The following is a 21,875-nucleotide window of genomic DNA, read 5'->3' as shown; positions in this document are numbered from 1 at the left end:
CAAAATGTAGTTCATTACTTCGATATATGGGTGACCTCACTGATGTGGGTACTCCTCTCAACAGTACAAGTGGTTGTGGTATTGTGGATAGACTACTGGCTCTGGAGTCAAGAAGACCCGAGTTCAAATCTTGCCAGTGTTGATTACTAGCTGTATAATCTGAAGCAAATAGTTTAACCTCCCTGGGCTTGTTTTCTAGTAAAGGAGTTTAGATTAGATAGTTTCTGAGACACATTCCATCTCTAAATCTATGACTGTAATAGTTCTACATAATTTATAATATTATACTTTGAGGAAATATGGCATAAGTAATTGAAAGCTGACTTACAAGTCAGGGAGACTTGGGTTCATCATGTTCCTGACACATAGTGGCTACATGACTCTTGGGCAAGCCACTGAACTGTGACTTCCAATCAAGTATAAGACTATAGTCTTATAGTTATAGTCTTATATAAGACTATAAATTACAGGAAAGGTGTATTAATAGAAGAAGTACCAGGCACCGTGCTTAATGCTTCACAAATATGATCTCATTTTATCCTCAGAACAACCCTGGGAGGTAGGTGCTATTATTATCCCCATATTACTTTTGAGGAAACTGAGGCAATCAGAGGTTAAGTGATTGAACAAGGTCACACAGCTAGAAAGTGTCTGAGGCCAGATTTGAACTTAGGTCTTCTTAACTCCAGGTCCAGCATTCTGATCATTGTGTCAACTCACCAGGAGTTAAATCATGTCTGGTCCAATTATACATGAAACACACACACACACACACACACACACACACACATAGACACACTCGAGAAATATCAAGCATATATGAAGGGTTTTGATTCATAAATACCAATATTATGAAAGTAAATGATCAACACAAATTTCTTGGGCTGACCTAAGATAATTTCTTTTTCAAGATTTATTTTATGCTACAAAACTATATAGTTGATACTGATGTAAATATACCTGCATGTATATATTTTTCTAGGTACAGTGGAAGAACTCAATATCTTGAACCATTCATAGGACCAAAGAATTTTATAATATCTATTATTTAACATGTTTTGAACAATAACAAAACACTAAATTTAGCCCTGTCCCCAGGCAGATTTGACAGTCCCCTGAAGGGCAGCTCTGAGATGTTTTATACATGGAGGGAAATGTGACTCCTAATTGGCTGAGAGACTTTTGGGAGAGAGAAACAAGGCAAGAGAGAAAGAGATGGAACAAGGACAGAAGGCACAGACTCTGAATGGTGAATAGGGGTTGGGGTTCCTGAAGCAGCAGGCATGTGAGAAGTTGCCGCTCCAATATATCCCTTAATTTCTAGCACCTCAACTGCTAAGATTAGACTTCTATGTGAGGTCATGCTCTCTTCATTTGAGCTGAGGTTTCACTTCTCAAGCTGGTCACAGACTCCCCTGTTTTACTCTTATGTATTCTATTGCCTAAACTAATCTATATAGCTTCCTTAATTACTCTTTTGCTTTCTTACTTTGATAAATATGTACTTGCTACCTATGATAATCTTTTGTGTTATAAAGATTTAGTGAGAGGGAAGTAAAATTAAGCTGTTACCTTCCAGATATGGAAGAGGACTATTCCCCCACTCAGCACCCAGTGATAATGATTTTTATGCTGAACCCCAAAACAGCATCATGTCATTAGGCTATAAATATTATATGTGGGATAGTTAGATTTAATTCCAAGCACAATAAGCATTTTGAAAATAAAAAGGTGAGGGAATAATCACCCAACCATGTCTGTCCTGGGGCTCCCCACATAGATGGAACTCCAGTCTCCCTGAGACATGGAGTGAGACATTCTATGTCTACCTATGAATTTCAGTTATATAGGTCCTTCAGTTTATGATCTACTTGTTATATGGCCATTTTTAACAGAGACACCTTTGGTAACCTGTTTTATGCCTCACTTGACATTAGTTATCAGACAGTTGTTGAACAGTCATTTCTGTTGTTATATCTTTCTTCTTTTTTCTTTTTTTTGGGGGGGGGGGGCTAGGCAATGGGGTTAAGTGACTTGCCCAGGGTCACACAGCTAGTAAGTGTTATGTGTCCGAGGCTGGATTTGAACTCAGGTCTTCCTGAATCCAGGGCCAGTGCTCTATCCACTGCGCCACCTAGCTGCCCCTGTTGTTACAGCTTTCAAAGAATCTTGTATGATTCTGTGACATGATATGTGAGGGAGACATTCAGTTGAAGGAGACACTTTCAAGGCAATGTTTTGCTCTTTTGAACCTTGACAATGATATAGATAGAATAAATACTGTATCCCTGATTTTGTAGGTATAGAGAACTCCAAGAGGAAGAAATGTCCTCTACAAAGGCAGCTTGGAACCTTCTGTACAACTTACAGTCTTAGAGAGTTACCTGGAGTACTGGGAAGTGAAGTGACTTGCTCTGAGTCGGACTTGTGGTATGTGTTGAGCCCAGGTACTCTTGACCTTGAGGACATTTCTCTATCCCTTCTGCTATGATGCCTCTTAGTGTGAACGCTGAATGCTTTTCAAAAATAGTCAACGAGCAATAGGTAAAGTGGGATCTTAGAGTCAACATGGCATTGTGGATAGAATTCTGGACTCTAGCTCTTACTAGCTATGTGGCCATGGGTAAGTAATTTGTCTTCTCCAAGACTTATTTTTCTCATCTGTGAAATGAGGGGACAGTCAAAATTGAAGAGAAACAGAAGCTACTAAACTACATATAAGGATGAGTGGGTGGGGCATACTGCAGATTGACAAGAAAGTCACATATTAACATTATCTACATTCCATTGTATTTTGTTAAATATTTCCTAATCGCATTTTAATCTGGTAAACCCATTACTTGAGAATGTTGCCAGGTGCAATGTGTAGGTGTTTGACACCTCTGTACTCAGTGACCTTTAACTCCCCATCCAGTTCCAAATCTATGATTATATGATTGTTTTTTATTCTCTACATTGCTTAGTCAATTGTGTGATTATAAAGACGTAGAAATATAGAAAATTATTTGCAAAAGCCTAAGGTTCCCTTTCCATACCTCCAACAAATATGTTTTTAATGCCTATATAAATTATTCTCATGAAAATTTTATGTCATGTTATGAAATTTTAAGGAATTAGAAAATAATAAAATACACATAGCACTAAGATTATATTGAATATAATTTCTTTTTATTATTCCAAGGCAGTTCATCTTCTGATATCAGTATGAATGCCAATTATCAGCACGAGATAAACTATCAATCAGCTGTAGAGCCAAAACTAGGGCACATTCTTTGCTTTAGTTTTCTCCTACTGATAGGTAAAGGAGTACCTAAGAATGTTATGACCTTGTGATCTTCAAAAGTTCAGAATGAATGCTCATGAGCCACCAGAGATCTTGGAGCCAGAGACCTTGCCAGATATGTGGCCAGCCCCCAGTTCACAAGCAGTAAGGCCCCAAAGAATGAGGACCCCAAGATCACTAAGACTTAGCCAAGTGGTAGCAGAGATATAGATTATCTAGTGGCTATGCCACATTTGGAAGTGAACTTGGTGGGTACAAATGCTATGTAGAGACTACATTAAGTTTGAACTAAGTCTTTTCATGGACTAAGAAGGAATAGGGAAGAATAGGTTGGGGAGAAATGTCTGTAACTTCTTACTATATCTTCCTGTTAAATATCTTTTTGGATAAATGATATTGGGTCACTCATCATTTGCAGATAATGGTGGAGAAAACACAACAGAATTGGGACTCAAACTAATAGCAATAGAGAAAAATCACTTTGGACTCCTCAGGGGTACCCCTAGGATCCTGAGGGGGAAATGTAGTTGGTCTCACTCTAAGAGATGGATACAATCCCCATGTAGAAAAATATACTCTGAAGAGGAGACCAACAGATATCAGATAGGGAGGGCTTGAGGTCTCTCCCCATCCAGAGCTTATGACAAGTCTTTTTCACCTAGACAGTAGCCAGAGAGCAAAGAACCAGAGCAAGACACCCACTTTAGCTTGTTATTGCCTTTTGAATGTGCCCCAGTTTTGACTCCACAGCCAATTAAAGGATTATCTCTTCACCATGGTGTTAGCAGTCTGAAATAAGTTACTGAGTGTCTGTGCATGCTCCAAATTGGAGATCAGGGCCTTTCTATTACATGTTATCATGCCTTTCTGGAAGCAGGCTCTCCTAAGTATCTTTTTCTACATGGGGATTGTATCATCTGAGCACACTGAACATTCTTTCTAGCCTACCATTACATGTAATACTCTTTGCAAGGTCCTTTTCACACAACAATCTTATGAGACAGAAAATGGGGATATTATTGTTCTTGTTTAGACAAGAGGCAATTGAGGTTCAGAGAGGTTAAATTCTTTGCCTGAAGTCATCCAACTAGTAGTTGGCATAGATGGCAGTTTAGTGGTGAGGGGGACAGAGTACTAGGCCTGGAATCAGGAAAACTTGAGTTCAAATCCAACCTCAGACACTTAATAGCTGGATGACCCTGGGCAAGCAGCTTAAACTTCTGTTTGCCTCAGTTTCTTCAACTGTTCAAGAGGGATAAGAATAGTTCCTATTATCCAGGGTCATTGTATAAAATAAGATATTTGTAAAGGACTTAGCATAGTGCCTGGCACTGCGTAGGTCCTTATTATTAGCAGGTGCCTTATTCTTATGATTATAATTATGTCCAGTTGGCAGCATCTACCAAAGTTTTCATTCCCCTGGAATAACCTCAAAAAGTCATTTCTATCATCATCATCATCATTAGATGAAATTCAGGCCTAGGTTTTCTGTCTCTAAATTTAAAGTTCTTTCAGAACTACCTCTGCCACCTATTTACAATGCATTGTGTTAGGTACTTCGGGGAAAATACAGGGATCAGTAAGAGAAAGTCCCTCCACTCAATGAGTGTATAGTCTAGGCGTTTTGCACACGAATACTAATATTTAGACTAGTTTGTACCTCCCTTCTAAGTGAGAATATTAATTGCAGTGAGACAACACCTGAACATACCACTGGCAACGGAGCCAAAACAATACCTTCATGGAAATTTATCACTGATTTCCTGAATCAAGTTCAATCATTGTGAACAAGTCTAGAGGAAGTAACAGTTACAAAAGAAGAATTTACATATCACTGATCTGCATGAAATTTTAGGTACAATACTGTTGGAACACCACCAAAATCTTACCTGATATCTCTTCATTATATGGAACTGATATTTTGAGTTTATGTCAGAGGAATGAAAACTTTGGTAGATACTGCCAACGGAATAAGCTTTGAGGTACAGGATAAGGGATGGATTGCTATATGGTATCTGAGGATAGACCTAGCTCAATTCAGAAGGGCTCCTCTCCAAAAGGTTATAGAAAGCAAATTTGGAGGGGAAGTGTGATACAGCAGATAAAGTAGTGGATTTAGAGTCAGGAGCTGTGTTCAAATTTCACCTCACACTTACTATACCCCTATATAGTAATTCCATATCTGTAAGCCTGTATCTGTAATATGGAGCAAGCTACTTAGCCTATCTTTATTTTCTCTTTTGTAAAATGGGTATAATGATAGAATCTACCTCACAGTGTTGCATAAATGTCTACTATTATTATTATTACCAGGTTTAAAAGATTTTGGCCACATTTAACTCATTGTTCAAAATGACATGGATGGATTGCATTTCACATTGGAAAGGGGAAGTGCCTACTCAAAAGAAATCTTTAAAGTATTAAAATCACATATCCTCAACAAATTTTTGGTACTTATAATCATATCTTTATGTCAATCTATTAGCCAGGCAAGAGTTCAATACTTGTTGACTGATGATTAACTATGGTTCCATAATACACCTAAAAAGTCCCTGTGAGAGGGGAATAATCCGGTATGGTAGACAGAACACTGAAATAAGTAGGAGTTGGGAGATCCTGTTTTAATCCCAGCTTTAACATTCACTGAGTATCCTAATGTGGGCAAATTACTTACCTCTCTGGGCCACAGTTTCTTCATCTGTAAAAATGAGAGGTTGGGAATTAAGTGATCTCAGAAGTCTTCTCCAACTGTAAAATTCCATGATTTAGTATTTCTTTGATTAATGGCCTGGTATTACTTTCTTTTAACCATTGACTCCTATACTCTGTGGCCTGGTCCTATTAACTAAAAAAATAAATAAGCATTCAATATCCGGGAAGGCTCTTACAACATGCCCATGTATTAGATATTACAAAGATAAAATCCTCCTTCCATCATTGTGCTTTCTTTTTCTATTTAGCATTTGGCTAGCATAGGAGGCCCACTATTTCTAACAAAGTGGAAAATTGTGACTTATGTGAAAATGGAAGAGCTCATGCATAGTTGCTGGCTCTCCACTTGGTATCCTCAGGCTATGCCCTCATCTTGGGTGGAGTTGCTGGTGTTAGGCTTGAGTTCCTGTACTTCCAAGTGTGAGGAAAGGCAGTAAAAATATATTTTTCCACTCTTTATAAAACCACTAATTATTGCCAAAGATTCCCTCAATAGCTTTATGAGAGCCCTTTTCCCCCATTTCATTTTTTAAAACTAGAAAAGACCCAATGAAACAGTGAAGTTATTGAGGTTCTGCTGGTAATTATCCAATGTAATTTTTTGAGATCTAATTCATTAATTCCTATGCATTATCATTGTCTGTAAAACTGTGAAGAACTTGTTTCATAAATCTAAAAAAAACCACCTATAGAAATGTTATTGATGTTCTTTTGGCTGATAAGATTCTTTGAAGAGATAATTGTAACCACTATGATCTACTTTTAAAAAAGAAATTATCTATTACTATTAAACATAGCTATTACTACTCAATTTCTCATGGGATTTTCATTGGGACTAACTAAGAGAATAGAGAGATAAAACTAAAAAAAATCTACGGCAAAGTAAGACACATCAAAAAAACTAAATAAAAATAAATAATAAAAATAAACAAAACTAAAAAACTAAAAATATATAATACTTGCTAAACAGATCTGAAAATGATATAGATATAGTTTTCCTAAATTTCAGCAAAGTCTTTGATTGTCATACTATGCTCATGGATATGATAGAGGTATGAGCTGGATGAGAGTGTAGTTACATGGTTTTGGAACTAGATGAATAACTAAACTCAAAGAACAGTTATGGACCATTTAATGCTAATTTAAAGAGAAGTCTAGGAGCATCCTAGAGATCTGTCCTTTGCTCCATATTACTTAACACTATTATCAATGATTTAGTTGAAGGCCATATTGTCATGAATATCAAATTTGCAGATAACACTAAGCTGGGAAGGGAAGCAAGGACAGACTTTGAATGAAAAAGTAAAAATTCCAAAATATCTTGATGGCTTCGAATGATGTTGTTCAGTCATTTTTCAGTCATGACTGACTTTTTATGATCCCATTTGGAGTTTTCTTGGTAAAGATACTGGAATGGTTTGCCATTTCCTTCTCTAACTCATTTCACAGATGAGAAAACTGAGACAAACAGGTTAAGTGACTAGTCCAGAGTCACACAGCTAGTAAGTATCTGAGGCCAAATTTGAGTTAAAGTCTTCTTGACTCCAGGCTCAGTGCTCTATCCACTGCCAACTAGCTGCCCCCAGAATGATGACCTGATTCTAATAAGATAAAATTGAATAGAGATAAATGTAAAGTCTTTTACCTGAGTTTAAAAAAAATCAGCTTCAGAAGTATACTGTCTGGGAGGAATGGCTAAATAGCAATTACGCTGAAAAAGATCTGACTGTTTTGCTGAACCATATGAACTCAACAAGAGTTAGCAATGTTCTATGACAGACCAAAATGCTGATATAATTTAAGGTTGTGAAGTATCACACTGATATTAAGTATCAGAGCTGAGACTTAAATCTAGTTCTTCTTACTCCATATTATTCGTACTCCTTCTACTATATCATACGCCTATATATAGTCTAACCACTCTGGACTTAGTCATGGGTTTTAGTTTTGACCATGTCCCATGTACCAATTTACATGACCTTAAATAGGTCACTTTAATTCTCCAGGCCTGTTTCAATATCTGGTTGGATTAAAAAATTTCTAAGTTTTTTCCAGCTTTGAAATTCTATGAAGCTATGACTTTTATTCCCTTAAGGAAAATAAAAATTTAGCACAAAGGAGATTGTAAAATATAGATCTGTATTTGATGTTTGATTATGGCAAACTACAAATGAAATATAAATACTGAAATCTAATCCCTGAAATTTAATATACATAAACAATTTTAGACATTTTAGGCTGCAACGTGGGAAAAAATGTATAGAATGAAGGAGATAATAATCTTCCCATACTCTGCCCTGGTCAGGTTATAAATGGAATGTTATGTTCAGTTATGGGTGCCATGTTTTAAGAAGGACAGTTTTAAGCTAGAAAGCATCTAGGGGAAGAAAAAGGAATAGTGAGGGTCATCAAAGTCATGCACTATGAAGATCAGCTAAAAGATCTGTTTAGCTGAGAAAAATGAACAATTATTGGGGGCAGAGCAGGTGGTAGTAGTGGTGGTGTCATGATGTGTTGTTTTGGGAAGTAAAAGGTTTCCCTTCATTAAAAGCCTTCCAGTGAGGGTTATGTAGTCACTTCTAGGAATGTTATAGCTGTGAATCTCAGTCAGGTATGGTTTGTATTAGGAGGACCCTGAAATCTTTTCTAATTCTGTGACTCTGATTATTTGAAATAGCCAGTATTCATAAAGGCAATAGAGCTTGTGTGCAGCCAAGAGAAGATGCCAAGATGAAAGCCCCTGTCACAGCAATCAACCTCAGTTGACATCATCACACTGTGCTAAGACAACCAAGGACTAAACATTTTTCCTTCATGAGGGAAAAAAGGATACTATTTTTTTTTCAGTGTTAGCTTGATAACTTTAATGTAAGTAAGCAGTCCAGTGTGTTCCAGAGTAAGGTCACTAATCAGTCTGTCTGAACTGTGAATATTCATTCTTTATCTTCAAGCAGGCTTATAATGAATGCTATTTCCCTATTTATTGTTGGGTTAGTGTTTGGTGAAAGTGCTTTAGAAGTTTGGGGAATGGCAGTCCCAAAGAATAACATTTCAGAGCCTGGTTCCACATTGAGGGAATTGTTTATTAGAAATATAATTGATTGGTGATTTATTCTCTCCTTCTTTGAAATTATAAAGTATTTTAAATGGATTGAAAAGTTTATTAAGCTTTGGGGCATAGCATAAGACCTATCTCTGTAAGATGGCTGCTGCTTTTACGTTTTATGCTATGTCATCTTTTTTTTTTCCTTTTGCATTTAAAATACATAGTGTTCTTTCCCCTGCACATGAGTCTGAACTGTTTTAGTGAAGGGTAAAATTAGAGAAATCAGAAGACATCATTATTTTCAGCTGATTATATGGAAATTCTAAAATCAAAATATTGCTGCTGACTTGTAAGCTAAATCTAAAGTTTCTTTTTCCTTTTGGTAGAATCCTTTCCCCTGGAGGGGGGCAAGGAACAGATATAAGCAATGCATTCCTCATATCTGACCTTATATAGGCTGACTACAAATTATGGGAACAAGAAAAAAATGTAAGAAAGCAGAAAACTTTATCCTAAATGAAAGGAAGAGAGGATAAAAGGAGCAGAAGAAGATGCCAAATACATATACTCCACAACTGGGCTGAATTTGGTTGGATAAGGGAAAGGTATTAATGGGTTAACTGGAAAAAGTACTGATGATGAAAATCTGTCCAAGAAATCAATAGTTTTTCCAGGGTCATGGTAAAGAGTCAAGTGAAGACAACTTGAATCCTAGATTCACTGGTAATTGTGTAACCTTGTGAGAAATTGTCTGAAGATTAAAGTGCTTACTCAAGGCTTCCATAAATATCAAACATTTAACAATAATAATACTGCAAGTACATTAATGGTCCTATATTTTCCGGATTAAACCCACTAATCAATCTACCTTAACTCTGGATACTTAATCTTTATTTTCCAGTAGGCTTGATCACTATTATTTTTCATAAAAGATGTCATCAGGGAAATGTATGATAGAAAAAAGGAGACAGGCTGGTCACGTGAAGAGAATGAGGGAGGGATAATAAACAGACCAAGTGCTTTACTGACATTCTCTTGATGACACATGAAGCAAGGAAGTCTCCCTGCTCATTCAGTGGAGTCCTTGTGGTGATTTTATGGGAGGGCATGGAAAAAGGTCACACCAGATGGGATAGTATGGATAGTTTGTGACTTCCGTGGTTGGAGAAAACATCCATATCAATGAGATAAAAGATGCATTTGAATCTTTTTCATTAATTGTAGCTTATTGTTTAGTGAAAATGCTTGAGAAGTTAGGGGACATATAACATAATTTAGACCAGTTACTAGTAATTTGGGGGAAGTAAAGACTACCTGTATACCTAATGAATGGTGATATCCTTAGTCAACAGATAGATTTAGTTTAGATTTTTTTGTAAAATGATTTTTTCTCTAAGCAAATTCTAATTTCCTTTTTGATGTCACCCATTAAAACCAAGAGCATTTTATTATTTTCACTGTTAAAGCAAATAAAAATAAAATCTCCCCAAAATCCCCCCCAAACAATCCATACTGCAGTATTATAATACTTGAATGAATTTGTGGGTACTTCCATGACTATGGTCTTTACAGTGGTGTAGATAATAATCCACCATGTGATCTCATCCTATGTGACTTTTCCCTATGTCCTATAGATTCTTTACTATGCGTTCATTTACATGCTGGAGGAGATGGTGCCCTTCTTTTTGACATTGCTTCATAATCAATGATGTACATAGGCTGTACATCTGTTATCCCATATGTTCTTGTTTCAGTTGAATCCAATTCAGCATGCATTTATTAAGCACCTACTATGTTCAAGGCACTATGCTAGACGATGGGGAGAAAAAGTCAAAATAGAAGACATTTCCTGACTTCAAGGAGTTTGTATTCTAATGGAAGGAGTTCTGTAAATAGATAAAACATGTTTCCAGATAATGTGAACAATATGTAAACAGATAACTACAACATGCAAACGGATAAACAAATAAAATATAAATTGAGGAGGAAGAGAGCACCAACAGCTAGGGTCATCTGCAAAGGTTTTCCATAGGAGATGACATCTGAATTATCTGAAAATCTGAGATTTTAAAGGTTCTAAGAGGCTGAGGAGGTAGAGAGAGTATGTTCAAGGCATATGACAGCCTGTACAAAAGCAAGAATGTGGGAGATGGAATGATGTATTGAGGCCAACTTGACTTGAACATAGCACGCATGAAGGGGGGGTAATGTGAAATGAACCTGGAAAGGTAGGCTGGAGTCAGATTTTGAAGAGCTTTAAGTACCGTGCTGAGTTGCTTGTGTTTTATCCTGCAGGCAATAGAGAACCACTGAAGATACTAGAGGAGGGGAGTAAAATGGTAAGATGTGCTTTAGGAATATCAATCTTACAACCAAGAGTAGGATGGATTGGAGAGGTGAGAGATGGGATGTAGGGAAGCCAATTATGAGATAAAGGGCAGTGGGGAGCTGAGCAAGAATGGTGGCTATGTAAATGGAGAGAATGGGACAGAGCCCAGAGGTGTTATAGAGGTAGAACTGATAAGACTTAGCAAGCTGTATAAAGCATCTCCCAGTATGTTGACATCACTTCCTGATAGCCAGAGTACAAAACAGCTTATATGGAGCTCTCGGTGCCCTCTTATATTTAGCTGTGGACAACAATGGGCAAATCAGGCAAAGGAGCTTTGATCAGTTGAGTCAACCAGGGATGTCCTCAATGATTATTCTTGATTCCTACTATGATTAAATAAATCTTCTTTTATTAATTGTTCAATAACCTACATAAACCCCCAGGGAACTGGACTGAATCAGATCCAATCTAGAACATCTCCACAAATTTTGGCATAAATGCTGAACTAGGTGATGAATTCTTTGTTCAAAGCAACCCATGAAACTAAGAAGAAATGGAAAATGGTTCTCAACTGTATGTGACCCTTTTCCATTTCTCTGTTGATGGTGGCAGAATAGGGGAAAAGGAAGCACAGGGTACTAAGAACACTTGAGACTTTAGAAAATATATAAACATTCACTTAATTTCTCAGTGGTCTTTTTTGCTTATATTCTTCATGAGCACAGCAAGAAGGCCCTCTATTTCCCATGATAGTTACCTTTTGTTGTGTGATAAAACTAAACTTTAGAAATGCCTTTGTTTGTCTATCCAAGGAGAACCTATGAATAGCTTCCCCCATTTAACTTTAACTTCTTTATATCTTCTGCTTTTTCATTATAGCAAGAATATTAATATCAGTATTTCTCCAGAAATATGTTGTCACTGGACAAGAGTCTCATATTTAGAATATCAACAAATAAGTTAATCTTTATATATTATTAGTTAGTACCTGTCAGAGTTTGTAATCTACTGCCATAGTTTTTGAAGATCCAAAATCACATCCATGTTATCATCAGGCATCAGGGTAGGGCTTTTGTGGAGGAAAAAAAAACCTCATATTAAGAAAAAACCCCCAGCAAATTCCTAATATAAAATTGATGATGTAAAATATATATCAAATGCTTAAAATCTCAACAATGATATATTGTACTTAAATGGATATGTTACCCCAATAGTTGTAGTTCTAGAGACTTTGGAAAGATGACTACCTGCTTCATTTATTTTCTGTATTGTAGAAATAATTCAATTCAATTGAATAAGAATTTATTTAACTGCTACTGTATATGCAGCATTTTAGCAATCTCTAAAACTTTTAGCAACTTTGCTATTGTTTTTGTTTTTTTTTCCTGGCCCACCCCTTAATAATTTTCATTTTACTTCAAGGTTATTTCTGTTATGGTTTTTATTTTCATTTTGGTATTATCTCATCAATTGAAGTACACAGAAATTTCTATTTCTCCCTCTTAAAAATAAAATTTATTGATATGACTTGGATTTGTATCGGTCATTTCATACCCCTCTTTCCCATGAACACTCCCTTTGGACAAAGAAAAACAATTAGGCAAAAATATCTCATACAATGATTATATCTGACTATGTAGGCAATATTCTGACCCAGTAATCCTCCACCTCTCTGACATGAGAGATTGGGTATGTTTAATTTTTTTGTTCTTCTAGAACTTCATTGGTTTTTAAATCTGAATTCAACTTTATTTTGGTGCTCTTTTCATTTATATTGTTTTAATCATTGTATTGCGCTTTATTTTAGTTTGTATGAATCATTCCATGTCTCTGAATTCCTCATTTCTGTCATTTTGTATTACACAATAACATCCCACTAAATTAATATAATAATAATATCATAGTCTAAAAACTTATGCTACATGAATGCAATGGGATATTAACTGCTAAAAGCATTCATTCTCTAATTCATGGATACCTGCTTTATTTTAAGTTCTTTGCTACTACAGAGTGTTGTTGTGTATTGCGGTTTTCTTTTTCTTTGATTTCCTTAGGGAATAATGCCTACTAGTAGGATTTCAGTAAAAGGATATAGATAATTTATATACTTTTCTTGCTTAATTCCAAACTGATACCTGGAATGGTTGAACTATTTCGCTTTCCTACCAACAGTGTATTATTAGTGCTCCTAGCCTCTGTATTTTAGTGCCAATTTTTGTCATCTTTTCAAATTGTATGGATATACTATGAAACCTCAAGATTGTTTTATTTCCATTTATCTTATTATTGGGGATTTGAAGCATGTTTTCAGGTATAGCTTGCAATTCTTATTTTGAAAGCTATTAATATTCTTTAATCAGGTATCTAATGGAGAATGATGGTATTTTTGTCAATTCTCTATTTATAGGGTGTTCTAAAAGTCTTCCTGCAGTTTTAAGCTACTAAAGTTTAAGAATGCAGGAAGACTTTTAGAACACCCTGTATTTTAAATATCAGACTTTTACCAGTAATATTTGGTGAAAATATATTCTCTAGAATTTTTCTTCTAATTTTATTTTTATTCATTTTATTAGTATAAAAAGTATTTAAACTTTATGCAGCTAATATTTTCTTTTTTTATGTTTTATGATTTCCTCTGTCCTTTGTTTAATTAAGAATTCTCTCTCCAGTCATAATTGTGAGAAGTAACTGACATCATTGTCTTCTAATTTTTTTTTAATGGTATGACCTTTTATATTAAGGTCTCTCATCTATTTTGAGCTTTTTGTGATATATGGTGTATGCTCTTGGTTTAAATGTAATTTTTGCCAGAATGCTTTTTAACTTTCCTAGAAGTTCTTGTCAAAAAAGGAGTCTTTCTCAGAGAAATGTGCACTGGATCCCTTCTAAACTCACATAGCTACCACCCCAGTATGTTCTTATCATGTCTTTATCACCTTTTTTTTTTTATTATTGCAATAGCTTTCTAACTGATCTTCCTGCCTCAGCTCTCTCAACTCCAATTTATCCTCCACTAAGTGGCAAGGTGACTTTGCTAAAGTTAGGTGGTCCATGAGCTACCGTGGCTCCTTATTACCACCAGAATAAAAAATAAGCTCCTCTGTTTGGTATTTAAACTTCATAAGCTGCCTCCTTCCCTCCTTTCTAGTCCTACATTTTACTTCCCTCTATGCAATTTACAATCCCTCTACATTAGCCTTACTATTCCTCAAACATTCCTCTTCACCTCTTATTTCTGTGCTTTTGCACTGGTCTGTCTGCATTGCTGGAATTGTGGGCTTCCTCACTTAGTTTCTTTTTGGGCTTAGCTCAAGTCTGACTTTCTGCAGGAGGGTTTCTCAACTTCTCTCCTCAACCCTCACTGGTACTGCCTTTTCCTCTCAGATTATCTTCAATCTTATTCAGTATATATCTTTTATGTATCTAGTTATTTACAAATGTCTTCCTACATTAGAATGTAAGCTCCCTGAAAACAGGGACTGTTTTGTATCTCTGTATACCCAGTGCTTGGCACAGTGCCTGGCACATGGTAAGTGCTTAATAAGTCATTGTTGACTGATTGATTGGGTTAACCAATCATTAAACTATTGTTTTTCATTATTTCATTTGTTCATATGTTCCATTGATTTTGTGTGTATTTTTTTAAACTGATACCAACTAAATAATTTTGGTGACTATTTTCTAATGTAGTTCGAAATCCAGTAATGTTATTTCTTTTGTTTGTATATTTTCTTATAATTTCTCTCCTGATTCTGGACCTTTTGTTTATTCCAAATTAATTTTTATCATTTTGTATAGTTCTATATAATATTTCCTTAGAATTTTGATTGGTATAGTACTACTTCTGTAAATTAATGTACATAGGACTGTCATTATATTAAATTGGCCCATCCCAAACATGAATAGTGAATATCTGTTTACATTTATTTCTGTAAAGAAATTTTTGTAGCTATATTTATATAACTCATGCATGGGCGTTGGCAAGTTTACTCCCAGAGATTTTATACATTTTATAGTTCTTTGGAATGGAATTTCCTAATCGTTTTTCTTGTTTTTTTTTTTTTTTACTATATTCAATAGAAGCATTTGTTTGCATGGATTCATTTTTAAATCTGCTTTCATGTTCTGCTTATGTTTGCTAGATGCATATCTATGTTGTTGGCTTTTTTTTTTTTTACATATTATACTTGGTCAAGAGAAAATGGCAACATATACAATTGACTGTAATGTTTAGTTCTTGTTTGGCAATGAAGACTCACTCCAATGTTTGCCAGAACATGTAGTTATCCCAAAATAGGTCAAAATCTGGCAAATAGGACAACTTATTAGAGAGTACCTGCCTTGACTATTCTGTTCCCAACCTTATGGTTTGTTTACTTAGTTGATAGTGTTTATTAAGCCTGCCAAAGTCCTAATCATTCTTGGACATTAGCCAATTGCTATAAATAGGTAGATTGGTCATAATACATATACCAGGTGGAGATGACAACAGCAGGATCAAATGTTAAGTGCGGCATGGCTTCTAAAATCCTTTTATTCTTTACCTTTGGAGTATGCTATTCCTCAGAGTGAATGTGACAAATTCAGATTCTATTAAATGAAGATGGGAACACATAATTTTATGCACATAAAATTGTTAAATTGCTAATGATCATAGGATCATATATTTTGATCTGGAAGAGACTTTAGAGACTAGTTAGTCTAACCCTTCATTTTACAAATGAGGAAACTGAGTCCCAAAGAGATTAAGAGACTGGTCTAGGGTCAAGCAAGTAGAAAATAGAGGAGCTGAAATTCTAACCAATGTCGTTTAAATCCAGCATCCTTCCCGCTGATAAATTAACGTGTAGTATTACTTCATTAGCAGTAGGTACACTATATTATCCAGAAAGTTTCTGTCAAGAATAATTTTCCTCAATTTTTTTCCTTTTTAGTCAGTTTTCAGATTACCTGAGGATCAGAGAAATTAAGTAACTTGTTATTCGTCACATATTGGTCACACAATGATAGCTAGATAGCTTCTCTAAATATGAAGGAATGGGATAGGAATTAAAAAGAAAACATTTATTTAAATGAAAAATATTCATTTTACAATGCTTAGAAATCATATTGGTACTCAGAACAATACTAGATTAACCATTCAGAACAAAAGTTAATAAAACCTGAGGCATTTTTATTTTCCCTTTGATGTAGTTCAATGGAAAGAGTACTGAATTTGGAAACAGATGACCTAGGTTCAAATTCTGATTCTATCTGTATGGCCTTAAGCAAGACACTTTGCCTCTTGATCTGAGTTTCCTCATCTGTAAAATGAGGGGATTGGACTAGATCTCTATTGTTCCTTTTAGCTTTAAATAAATGGACCCAGGAGATGGAAAATATGAATCTTCTATTTCAGAAAACAGGGACAGATGCAGAAAAGTAAAATTTTATATGAATATGCTTATAAACAAAAAGAAAGTGAAATAAGGAAGAACCCCAAACATTTCTATATGGTATTAAAATGCCTGATATAATAAAACTACAAATAATATGCTGTCCATGTGATATATACTTTGAAGGATCTTTAATTTCATTAGTTTGGGTATTCACTCCATCCACGTAGAATGAAGTGGCATGGAGAAGTTTCAATCACCAGTATGATCAACACTTCAAGGTTTCATGATTTCACTGATGTGGATATTTTTTCCACTGACAAAGATTACAGCCCCTCTTATTCCTCAATAGAAGGTGCTCCTGAGTTGCTATGGCAGGAAAAAAAATTATCCCCTGGTGGCCAGCCTTCTGGTGGTAATATGCCTCTCTGCACTTAGCTAGGGAGATGGCAGACATACAGTCTGTCACTGCCAAGCTGTACTTGAAGCATTTCCAGTTTGGATGAGCCTGCCAGGGTTTTCACTCTGCTGCTATAACCTTTGAGAACTCAAGGTTGCTTCTATATGTAAGAAGACATTGGAGTTGTATTCAGTGACTAATAGCCTACAATGCCTAAATGGCTAGTGGTAAAATTTGATAATCAAGAGAATTCTTGTTGGTCCTTTTCTTATTACTATGCTATTTGAATTTGCCAATATAACTATTATCTCATTGGCATGTATGCTTCTTCCACTGGTGCAGATGGCAGCTCATCCTTGTCTTCTATATGATTTCTGTAAATACTCCAGAGAGAATCAACTCAACTCACTGGGGGTCTTATTTAAAAAAAAATCATGAATACTGTGAAATAGTCATGCTGCCTGTCATCCCTCAATCTTACAACATTACTTTTTCTGGTCATGTATGTCCTTGATCTTTTCTCAAGCCACTCAGAATAAACCATTATTACTGTTATACTTTTCTTATACCATTTCCCTTCCCCCCCAAATACCTTAGGAGTGATCTTTGGGTGATTAGAAACAGATAGTTCTGAGATAGTGGTGTTCTGTGATTCACAACCTTATGTCCTGAATATAATTTATAGTTTTAAACAGTTGCCTGAGGCTCAGATAAATTAAGTAACTTGCCATTGGTCATAGTAAACCTTGGAAGAGGGACTTGAACCCCACCCCTGCTTCCTGACTCCAAGTCCAAGGTTTTATCCATAGCTTCATGCTACTACCAAGAGAATAATCTGCATTAAAAAGATAAGTCTTTGCAGCTTTGAGAAGCTTCGGATCATTGAAAACACTATTCAATTTCCCAAATGTAAATTCAGCCCACTCCTGTTTGATTTGGAGCCCAAATCACTGACTCTGATGTGGAGATATATATATGTATCTCTCTCTATATATAGAGAGAGATACATATATATATATAAATATAGATATAGATTTAGATAGAGCTATATATACATACACATATATGCATATATATATTTCTTGACATTCAAAGTCACTATATTGATACAGACATCTAATAAAGATTTTGAAATCTCCATTGGAAAACTATTAAGATCAGGTTAAAGTTCTCTCTTGGTGAGATTAGGTACAGTCTGATTGGAGAACTGGGGTTATATTATAAAATGTTCACATCCTGAAAATTCTTCCAGCTCTGTAATCCTTAATAAAAGTGAGATGATAACTTAAGTATGTCAAGTGACAATTATGCATATGGGATATATTAACACATTATTTGAAGAGGGAGGAATAATCTATTAAATTCATTATTTTCTCTTACTTAGGCTAACCCTAGGGAATTGTTAAATAGATAGTTTGCCTTTTATACCTTACCATTTCTTCTTTCTTTTATGCTGCTTCCTTGGCTTTATGAAGGGATCCACGGTCTGGACTTATCCCTTCCTTCCTCTATTCCTTCATCCCAAAATATTGCCTATCTTGTACCTTCCTTTTCTCCACCCCTTCCTTCAACTATTCCTTCACTCCCAAAATATTGCTTATCCTGTGCCCCATTCTATCTAAGCATAGTGTTATAGTGGGAAGAGAACGGGACTTGGAGTCAGAAGGAGCTGGATTTGAATCTAGCCTTTTCTTAATTTTGTGTCTTTGAACAAGTCACTTAATTCTTATACCTTAGTTTCATTTGTAAAAATGAATTAATAATAGCTAACATTTATATAGAGTTTTAAGATTTGTAGACATAATGAATGAGCCCCAAGGTCTCTTTCAGCTCTAAACCCCATGTTTCTTTGACCTGAAATGAAACCTTACTTAAGTACTACTAATTTCATAGCAAGTCAGTGTGAGAAAAATTTGATGGATGGAAGGGAGAGGGTGGTTAATGAACCTTGAAGATTCCTCATGTCACATCATAAGATGGATGCCTGCTTTAACTATCGTTAGGGTTGGTTCTGTCCTCTTTCTCAACTCTTCTTGCCTTCTGGACATCGTGGGTACAATGGAGACAATGTATGAAGAACACATGCTATCCAACAGAAGCCCCATAGCACAGCAGATAAAGAGCTGCCTTTAGAGCCAAGGAATATATGGAACCAAGTGCCAGCCCTGGCACATACTGGCTGTGTGACCCTCTACAGGTCACTTTACCTCTCAATGCTTTAGGCCAGTGGTGTCAAACTCAAATAGAAACAAGGGCTACTAATTTGTACAAAAAGATCTCCTGGGGACTAAATATTGACTTAGTTTTGAAATCTAATGCTACCTATGTTTTATTGTATTTTTATTTATTTTATTTAGTATTTCTCAGTTACATTTTAATTTGGTTCCCACTGGCCCATGTTTGACACCTCTGCTTTAGTTAATTCTCTGAGACTTAAAGAAGCAGATATGCTTTCTTCATCCTTGAATTCCATATGGAATTATAGGTCCAGTGGCTAGTCTGGCTGAATAATTGTTTTTTGTATTTCAGAAATATTGTACATGTTCAATAAAATATTAAAAAACAAAACAATTTCCTAGATCCTGCTTACAGAATATCTTGCCCCCCTAAAAAATCTGAATGAACTACATTTCCCAGAAATCTTTGGGGCCAAATCCAACAGGCCAGGCCAATTAGTCCTGAACATTTTATTATTCTTAGTAGTGATAAGAGAAAAATTGTTATAGGGCAGAAGGGACAGGTATTTGTTTCTGTTCCTTTCCTTAGTTATCTTTTAGCGTTTCTTTTTTTTTTTCTTTTCTTTTTTTTTTTGGCTAGGCAATGGGGTTAAGTGACTTGCCCAAGGTCACACAGCTAGTGAATATCATGTGTCTGAGGTCGGATTTGAACTTAGGTTCTCCCCACTCCAAGGCTGATGCTCTATCTACTGCCCCACCTAGTAGCCTCCTTTTAGCTTTTCTAAGCACTTTTGATTTACAACCTCTACCTTCCCCTACCAAAACCCCAAATATCATGGCAGTAGTAGTTCTGAATGCCAGGAGCAGCGGGGCACGCATTTCCTTAAATCTCCCCTTTAATCTCCTTTCTAGTTGGATATTTCTCTCCCCCTCCACCTTACCATATTGAATGTAACAACTGGGAAGACAGCCTCAACTAAATTTAAGTTCCTCTTGCCTTTGTTTCTGAAGGGCTGAGGGGCCATTGGGTCAGAGAGAAACACGGCAATGGTTTGAACAAGAACTTCATACCTTCTTCCCCCACCTTCATCCTTACTCCCTTTCGCCACCTCACCGTACAGGAAGAAGTGGAAGTGAGGGAAATGAAAAAGAAAAATGGTAAAAGGAAGCACTTCACAACACAGCATGGCTACCAAAAAAAAAAAAAAAAGTCAGGATGGATTTTAAGGATTTTATTAAAAAAAAAACTGTTGGAATGGGAGTCTGTCATCTTTTTACCCCAATAAGCAGACATCTGAAAGGAGTTAATGAAGTGGTATACCACTGTGCAGTGACCGGAACAAGCATGAAGAGAAACCGATGTACTGGGGAATCCTCAAAATGCTGATCTCATTCTCTCTGTGACAGTCACAGTTCTATACTTTGGCTTCCCTTGGACTCAGTTTTTTCATTTGTAAAATGAAGGGGTTGGCTAGATGGAGTCTAAGGTTCCTTCCAGTTTTTAGGGCTATGATTCTATGATTCCGTATCTTGGAGATAGCAATCATTTTTGGGGGTACCTCAATTCTACTTGCTTGGGGTGCTGGGAGATGGGTGGGGGTGGGGTGCTTTCATTTTAAGTGTCTTTTCATCACTCCATTCTACATACACGAAGACACAAGGAGATAACTATTTCTCCTTTTGGAAGATTCCATCGTCCCTTCTTTCCGCAAAATTAAAGTCGAGCCCAAAAATACATTTAAAACCCCCCAACATGGCATCCGCATGTAATAGACACAAATATTAAGAGGTTACGGTAGAGCCTCTCTTAGCGAAGACCCCCAACCAAGCTCCTGGGACGCAGGAGAAGCCACTCGGGATCCGAGGCAGGAGAACTCTGGCCATTGTCTGGGATTGAGCAGAAGATAATTTAAGACAGAGCTCTCTAAGGGGGAGGGGGGAGGCGGTTGTGGCTGCGCATGCTCAGCAGCTCCGCTCCCCAGCCGCCCAGCTGCTGCTGCTGCTGCTGCCGCGGCGGCCGCAGTTAACTGTGATTACTGCTCCTCCTCCGGGCGTTGGTGCCGTGTGCGGAGAGAGAGTCGCGTAGCCAGCCGGGGCTAAGAGAAGCAGGAAGGCAGCTGAGCGAGCTGCGAGGAGTAGGAGGAGGCTGAGGGAAGTGTCAAGATTGGCGACTCGATTCGGGTCGGGTCGGGTCGGGAAGGCAGAGCTGCTGCGAGCGGCCCCCGGGTGGGAGACTCCGACACTGACACTGACACCCGCACACGCCCGGAGTGAAGAGGAACTGCCGGAGACGCTGCGGGGGAGGGGGGCGGGGGCCCGGAGGGAGGGGCGGGGAGGGGGTGGGGAGAGAGCGGCGCAGCTGCGGCGGCGGCCCGAGTCCGATCCTGAACCGGAGCGGCGTGGGGCCGGGGGAAGGGAAGCCGAGACAGGCAGGCAGGCAGGCAGGCAGGCAGGCAGGCAGGCAGGCAGGCAGACAGGCAGGCAGGGCTCGGCCATGGACTCAGCGGCGGCTGCTCGTGCGGCCGCCGCGGCGGCTAAGGGAATGGTGAG

The sequence above is a fragment of the Vombatus ursinus genome, unplaced genomic scaffold (genome assembly GCF_900497805.2).
Source record: "Vombatus ursinus unplaced genomic scaffold, bare-nosed wombat genome assembly UNPS02009132.1, whole genome shotgun sequence".
In the NCBI taxonomy this organism is placed as follows: Eukaryota; Metazoa; Chordata; class Mammalia; order Diprotodontia; family Vombatidae; genus Vombatus; species Vombatus ursinus.
Note: the sequence above shows the minus strand (reverse complement) of the source record.